The sequence below is a fragment of the Trichosurus vulpecula genome, chromosome 2 (assembly GCF_011100635.1).
Source record: "Trichosurus vulpecula isolate mTriVul1 chromosome 2, mTriVul1.pri, whole genome shotgun sequence".
NCBI classification, from domain to species: Eukaryota; Metazoa; Chordata; class Mammalia; order Diprotodontia; family Phalangeridae; genus Trichosurus; species Trichosurus vulpecula.
Window position 1 is genome coordinate 83203596 of NC_050574.1, and position 8672 is coordinate 83212267.

The window sequence follows — 8672 nt, forward strand, 5'->3', positions numbered from 1 at the left end:
TACAACCTTTTCCCACTCCCATACAATCACACTGGAATTGGCACAAAGGGCTTCTCAGTGTTGTTGTTGTTGTTGTATTCAATTAAGTTGTCCCTGAGGATCTGGTTCATAATTAATAATAGGATTATTTTCCACTATTGGAAATAGCACAATACTCTTTCCTTCTATGAAAGCTGTTTTCCTGGAAAGGAAGAATAAAATAGTGTGGATTCCTTCATTTAGCATTAAACTTTCTTATTGAGGATATGAATCAAACATTCTCAGATCTGCTTGGTCCTGACTCCATAAATAACAGGATTGAGTGCAGGAGGGACAGCCACATATAGATTAGCCAAGAGAATATGGATATAATAAGGAACATTATGGCCAAATCTATGAGTGAGGAATGAAAAAAAGAGCTGGAGTGAAGAAGGCTAAGATGACACAGATGTGGGAACCACAAGTGTTGAGAGCTTTGAATCGAGCATCCTGAGAAGGAAGTCTAAAAACTGCTTGAGGAATTTGGATATAGGAAATGGTAATCAGGGTCATATCAAAAAACATTACAGAAATAATAAATAACCCATACATGATGCTGGCACAAGACAATCGGGCAATACCCATATGCTCACAATAGGTATGAAGAATGACCGCAGTATGGTAGTCGGAGGACTAAAAATATCACTGGTATCACTAAAGAGAAATTCCTCAGGATAGCTACCCCTAAAATGGTTAAAATGGTTCTATTGGTGAGAATCATACTATACCTCAGAGGGTGGCATATGGCAACATAGCGATCAAAGGCCATAGCCACAAGCTATGTGTGCTTTCTGTGCTTTGGAACTACTCATTTAATTAAAAAATTAAATGATTACTGTTAACCAAAATCCCAGGAGTCAAGACATTCAGAGTTGCAAGGTAGCACAGAGGATATTTAGTCAAGCATACACCAGTAAAGGAATCACCTTGTATATAGGCTTGATGAGTAGCAATCACACTTTTGGTTGAAGTCTTCTACTGTTTTCTCCACTGGTAACTCACTCCATTTATAACTAGCTGTAATTGTTAGGAAGTTTTCCTTCAGTTGCTCTAAAATTTGCCTGTTTATAAATTCTCCCCATTGGTCCTAATTCTACTCTCTGGAATGAAGCAAGGAAAGAAATAATCATTTATTAAGCACCTAAAATATATTAGGCATTGTAGTAAGCACTTTACAAATATTAGTTCATTTAATCCTCTAAAATGACCTGGGATATAAGTGCTATTATTATCCACATTTTACAATTTGAGAAAACTGAGGCAAATGGCAGTAAAGTGCCTTGCTCAGAATCACACTGTTCCTAAATGTCTGAGGTCAGATTTGGATTTGGGTCCTCCTAATTCTTGTCTCAGGGCTCTATCCACCTACCTGCCTCTAATTGCTGCTGTAGCCAAGAGGAAAAATTCAATTTCTATTCCACATGAATGCATACAATATCTCTCCCATCTATTCCTTTCTCACTATTCTCACCCAATTTTTGTAGGCCAGGCCCTCATTACTTGCCTGAATTTCTGCAACAATACTCCTTTGGCAGAATTCCCAACTTCTATTTTCTCCCTATCTTAATCAAACCTTCAAACCACTATTGATTTCACAGTAAACATTTAAAAAGTACCTATTGTATTACATACTACTTTCTCCTAGAAACTGGGGGCAAAAAGCCCAATGAAAAAATACCTAAAATCTAGTTCTTTCCCTCTTAGAAGTTACATTCTATTATAGTATTCTTTCCTACACATAGATATGCCTGTGCCTTTCCACTGTTCAGAGTTCATCAAACTTCCTTTTGTTTATTCATTCAAGTTCAAACTCCTTTGCCTATCAAGAGGTAGTAGCCTTCCCTTTAAGTCTCATTTTATTTCACTCACCATATGCACTATGGGCTCTAGACAAACTGAATGACTTTCTGTCCACTATTCTGATGACATTTGAACCCCATTCACAAACTGACTTCAACCATTCCTTCTTGGTTCTTCACCCATTATGCCCTTTCATAGATTCTATGTTCCAGTCAAACTATCCTACTTGCTAATCCCCTCATGTGCCACTCAATCTCCTGGCTCAGTGTTCTTACACAAGTTCCCTCTCATGCGTGAAATACATTCTTTCCCTCTGCTTCATCTACTGAAATTCTAAACTCCCTTCAAGGTTCAGCACAAGAACTATTTCCTATAAGCCTTTCCTGATTCTTCTTCATTATAAATATTTCACCTTCAGTCAGACCCTATCACATAATTATTTGGCATTTATTTTCTATTTACATGTTTGTGCATATATAGTATTCTACTGGAAAGCTCCAGTAGAATGTAAGCCTCTTGAGGGAAAGATGTTTATTTTTTCAGTTTTTCTCCCCAGTGTCTAGTGTACCAGGCACCTGGTACATAATAGGTGCTCATGGATAACAGATAGAATCTCCCTCCTCCCATACATTCACTGGAACTACAAGGACCACAAGGACCACATTCTATCTAAACATTGATTCTCCTTCAGAACACAGAACAATACTGTATGAGCAATCTTTACTTATGATATTATAAATGATTTTTAGAGGGGGGAAAGCAGGGCAATTGGGATTAAGTGACTTGCCTAAGGTCACACAGCTAGTAAGTGTGTCAAGTGTCTGAGGTCAGATTTGAACTCAGGTCCTCCTGACTCCAGAGCCAGTGCTCTACTTGCTGCGCCACCTAGCTGCCCCAGATCTAAAAGCTTTATGGTCCCCACTGTAAGAATGCTTTGGGTTCTTTGAATAACATAGCCTTCAGTACACAGATAAAGTGGTGGTAGGGCCAAAGATAATATTGAAAAAGGACCCAACAAGGCCCATATATTCCCTCCATAAGCGCATAGAGTCTGGTCTAAACAGAGTCATAATTTGGGAAGTAAGCCTAGAAGAATGAGTGAAAAATCACATTAAAAAATGTTACCTTCAGAAAGAATTATTCTGATGCCAGGAATACCTAGGACAAACTCAGAAGGGAATAATTTCAAAACATCTATAAGGTCACCTAGAATTCTTGAGAGAAACAAAGCAAAGGTTTAAAAAGAACTTAAAATTATTTTATAAATTAAATGGGAGCACTAGCACAAAGAAAAGAATTTAAAATTATGGAGGAAAGACCTTAAAGAAGAATGAATAGATTAGCACAAGAGATATAAAACTTTAACCAAACAATAGATCCCTGAAAAAGTAGGATTGACTAATGAGAAATTAATGATTCCATGAAACAAGAAATATTATATTCTATTTCCTCTTCTGCTAATCTAGATAATTTATATTTTTGTTAACTTTCTTCCATTTCACTTAAATTGTTAAATTAAATGGCATACAATTGGGCAAAATGACTCCTTATAATTGCTTTAATTTCATCTTTATTAGTGGTAATTCTTTAATACTAGTTATTTGGTTTTCTTCTCTCTCTTTTTTTTAAATCAAATTAACCAACTGTTTATCTATTTTGTTTGTTGATAAAACCAATTCCAAGTTTTATTTATTAATTCAATGTTTTATTACTTTCAATTTTATTAGTTAACTTTAATTTTTAGGATTTCCAATTTAGTGTTTAATTGAGGATTTTTAATTTGTTCTTTTTCTAGTTTTTTAAGTTGCATACCCAGTTCATTAATCTGCTCCTTATGTTATTGATGGAAGCATTCAGAGATATAAATTTTCCTCTAATTACTGCTTTTGTTGTATCCCATAGGTTTTGGTATGTTGTCCCATTATGTCATTCTCTTTAATGAAATCATTAATTGTTTCTATGATTTGCTTTTAACTCAGTCATTCTTTAAGATTAAGCTGTTTAATCTCCAATTAGTTTTTAATATATGTTTCCTTGGTCCCTTATTAAATATAATTTTATTGTATTATGATCTTAAAAGCATACTTTTAATATTTATGCTTTTCTGCTTTTAACTGTAAAATTGTCGTTTACTAATATATGGTCAATCTTTGTAAACTTACCATGAACTGCTGAGAAAAAGGTATATTTCTTTCTACTTCTGTTCAGTTCTCCCCAGACATATCTAGTTTATCTAAAATTCTTTTTACTTCCATAACTTCTTATTTATTTATTTTTGTGGTTAGATTTATCTAGTTCTGAGAGGAGATCAGCCAGCTTATTTAAATCTACCACTAGTATATACACCTCTTTGTACTCCTGAGACATTTTAGGTAAAATCACTCCTGCAGAACACCATAAGGGTCACATGACATAGCATGGCTGCTCCAACCTTCATCAGCTCTGCTCCTTTCCCTCAATGTTAGTGTGAACCTGATGAGCTTCTATACCTCTCCATAGTGCTGACCACTTCTCTGAAAATGGTGATGTCAAAGCTCTATTGCAGAGAGCACTGGTCAGAGTTCTGCTTTAGGAAAAGCAGTTTGGGCAACTGTGTTGAGGCTCAATTGAAAAGAGGAAAGATTGGAAGGCAGGAATCCAATTAGCTTTGAGAACCTTTGGCCTATCACATACAAATTCCTAAAGGAAACTAATAAAACCATAGAATTCAGAGATTAAAAGAAAGAAAAAAAAACACTCTAGAAAAACACTCAAGACAACAAGGCCTTGTTTGGATCTCTTTTATGTCTTCCTTCAAAAATAACCAAGTTTCTTTTAAGGAAAGATGAGCTGCCATGGAGGACATGAGCCACTCTGTAAATGGATGAAGGATAAAATTCTTAAGAACAAGATTGAAAAGACTGTGATTTCCCGGTACCTGAAGGAGTCTCCCTGTGCTCTTCGTGGCTAGCCAGTACAGCTGGTCTGGCAACACGGAAACAATCATGAAAGCCTAGGCTTACCAGATGGGCCTGGATATTTCTGCAAATTACTATGCCAGTCAAAAGAAAACACTTGAAATTAACTGTAGATATCCCCTGATCAAGGATATGCTCTGATGGGTTAAAGAAGATGAAGATGACAAAAAATTTTAGACCTTGCTATAGTCATATTTGAAATAGCAACACTAAAATCAAGATACCTTCTACCAAACACCAAAGAATATGGCAATAGGACTGAAAGGATGCTTTGTTTAAGTTTGAACATTGACACTGATACAAAGGTGGAAGAAGAGCCTGAAGAAGACTAGGAAGATGATACAACAGAAGATACATTAGAAGATTCAAAACCAGAAGATGAAAAAGTTGGTATGGATGCAGAAGAAGAGGAACAAAGAAAAATATCTCCAAGAGGAAAAGATGAATTGTAGCTTTCACCATTGGGATCCAATGTGTCCATGGTAGAGAGAAAATGTGAATTAAAATTGTTCTGTTTGGAGAGACATGAGATTTTTTTTTGCTTTGTTTTGTTTTTTTAACCTCCATGAAAATTTCAGGTTTGTTAGTCACAGAGACAAGCAGGTTTTTGTTTTTAGGATTTTTTTTACTTGAAATTTTTAAACAATCTTCATGAATGTAAATTTGTACTATTTAACTATTTGGTATAAAATCTTGTCATTTGTACAAAAATTTAAAAAAATCTCCCCCACTCCCAAAAAATCAGATTTCTAACAGCATTGTAATGTCTGTAACATCAACAAAGAATCCTTGCTTTTTCCCAGTTTTTATTTGACATCTGTAGGCAGCCCCAGGATGGGAAAGAGGCTATACCAGACCATGGGTCTGTTGATAGCATTCGTTTCCTTCCCACTCCCCAATTTCAATGGTCCTGCTTTCCACATTAAGTAACAGGATAGTCCATGTTGAAAAGGATGGCAATAATAGAATCAATTTTCACAGTGTCTGAAGGAGAACATGGTGTTAAATGCTTGAAAAAATGTAACAGTCATTATTAGAGCAAAAAGGTGACAAAGAATATAAATAACAAATCAGTGGTCTTCTGGCTCTTGACTCTACATTTTTTTTAAGAAAAATACACATCAGAGGGAACAGAGCCAAGATGGCAGCTGGTAAGCAGGGACTAGAGTGAGCTCCATACCGAGTCCCTCCAAAAACCTATAAAAAATGGCTCTGAACCAATTCTAGAACGGCAGAACCCACAGAACAGCAGAGGGAAGCAGGGCTCCAGCCCAGGACAGCCTGGATGGTCTCTGGGTGAGGTCGATCCCACACGGAGCTGGGAGCTGGGAGCTGGGAACGGAGAGGAGCAGAGCCCAGCCTGAGCGGCGTGGAACAACCAAACTTGGAGTCGAGTGGATGGGGCCCTTAGCGCCCTGAATCAGTGAGCTGCGGCAGTTACCTGACTCCTCAACCCACAAACACCAAAGACTGCAGAGAAGGTTAGTGGGAAAAGCTGTGGGAGTGGAAGGAGTTCACGGTTAGGCTTCCAGGCCCGGGGGCAGCGGAGGTAGAGCAGCTACAGTTGCTGCTGCTTCTGGCCCCAGGCCCACCTGATGGGAGGAATTAAGTGGCGGATCAGAGCAGGAGTGCACAGCCTGTTAAAGATCTAAGCCCAGCCTGGGCTGGGGGTTCTTGGGGAAGGAGGAGTGCTGGTGTGACAGAGCTGGCACCTCCCCCCCAAACGTGGAACATAGAACTCGTTCGTCTACAAGCAGTCATACCCCACTGAAAAACTCAAGGGTCAAGTTAGTTGGTTGGGAATATGGCCAGGCAGCGAAAGCACACCCAGATTCAGTCTCAGACTTTGGATTCTTTCTTTGCTGACAAAGAAGACCAAAACATACAGCCTAAAGAAGACAACAAAGTCATAGAGCCTACGACAAAAGCCTCCAAGAAAAACATGAACTGGTCCCAGGCCATGGAAGAGCTCAAAAAGGATTTGAAAAAGCAAGTTAGAGGAGTAGAGGAAAAATTGGGAAGAGAAATGAGAAGGATGCGAGAAAACCATGAGAAACAAGTCAATGACTTGCTAAAGGAGACCCCCAAAAATACTGAAAAATACACTGAAGAAAACAACCCCTTAAAAAATAGATTAACTCCATCATTTTATATATGAGGAATTAAGGCCAAGAATGGCTGAATGACTTGCCCATGCTAATATGGATGGTAAGAATTCAGATCTTGCTAACTCAGGCCAGGACTCTATCCATTAGGCCATGATCAAAATCAAGGGGCCAGACAAATCAAGGAGAGGGACTAGCTTTGGGTTGTGTAGGTCCAAAGGCTCTAATTCTTCTCTGGTTGCATGGGAATCATACTTGACCTCTTGATCTATAAGCTCTAGATTTCTGATTCTCTCAATCTTTCCAATATCCTTTCCAGAAAAAAAAAAAAAAATTTGATGAGGACTAAATCTTTCCACTATCCCTTCGTAAGAAATCCTTGGAAAGGAAATGAGAATCTAATTAAGCTACTTCTCTTACTCACTAGATAATAGTAAAATAGGCAGAGAGGTGGCATATTGAATAAAGCATTGGACTTGGAGTCAGACATACCTGAGTTTGAAATCTACCTGAGAAACTTACTAGTTATGTGATCCTAAGCAACTCACTTAGTTTCCTCCTCTGTAAAATGAAGTGGTTGATTTCAATGGCCTCTAAATAGTTTATTGGCTCTCATTCTATGATCCTATAGTATTACGTAGCATTTACATAGAAATTTAAAGTTTGCCAAGCCCTTTGTAGATATTATCTCATTTGGTTTTCCTTTTTCATTTTTTAATTCAATTTAATTTTCATTTCTAAATTCTCTCCCTCCTGCCTCATTTTCCTCTAACTTTCACAAATACATGTAGTCCAACAAAACAAATTCCCACCTTAGCTATGTCCCCCCAAAAAGTATGCTTCAGTGCAGCTGACCAGCAGCTTCAGGTGCTCCGTGGAGACATGACATGAGTCAGGCGGAGTCTGAATCAAAGCTCAACTTTATTCAAGCAGGCAACAGACTTTTATACTGTTTCTTAACCATTACCTAATGCTTCTGAACCATTACTTAATGCATGGCTTTGTTATTTTACTGGGACATCTTTGATACTTTACTGGGATATCCTGCCTTGTGTCTCGCGTAGTCCGTGTAGCTCCGATACATAGATGCTGACTATATTGCAACATTCTTGATCATTCCCATGCAGATACCCATGCTGAAACATTTCTGTTCTTTCCCATGCGGATCACAGCAGCGAGGGTGGTTCCAGACCCATGACCTCTTATATTGTACTGTCTTGCCTTGCACAGGCCTAGGAGGCTTACCAAGATATAGTTGGATCTCCACATGCGGTTCTGCATGTCCTCAAGGGTAGCTAGAACAGGCTCAGGCTTAAAGGAAAACCTCTCTCACCACGGACCATCTTAAAGCTAGTGCCCTACATCTCCCCCTTCTTTATTTTTTTTTTAAGTGGTATAAACATAGCGTTCATTATCCTAAGGACACAAGGTAGACAAAAACTTATTATGACCAAAGAAAGAACATAAGGTACTGTATGGAAAATAGTCAAGAATACATTGTGAAATGGGTAAATGTTTTGAAAATTCAATAATTTTTTGAAATTATCAATAATCAATAATTGTTTTGCTACTTCAATATTCTACTCAATCAGTATTTCACTCAATCCTCCCCTTTTCTTTTTTTTGCAGACACCTCACCAATATAGATACATCCGAATTTTTATCCTTAACTATCCCCTTGTAAGTAAACATGGGAAGGATCAATTGACACATTGACAAATCAAAAGGGGCAGTCCCCTTAGTGAATATAGATACATAGACTCAAAAAAGAAATAAAAATGTAATTGTCTCT

The 8672-nt window shown here is 37.7% G+C and overlaps 1 pseudogene; it reads right to left on the reverse strand.

Moving 5' to 3' along the window:
• Positions 1-260: 260 nt before the first annotated feature.
• On the reverse strand, positions 261-8161 carry LOC118836515 (annotated as a pseudogene).
• Between the last annotated feature and the right edge of the window lie 511 nt (positions 8162-8672).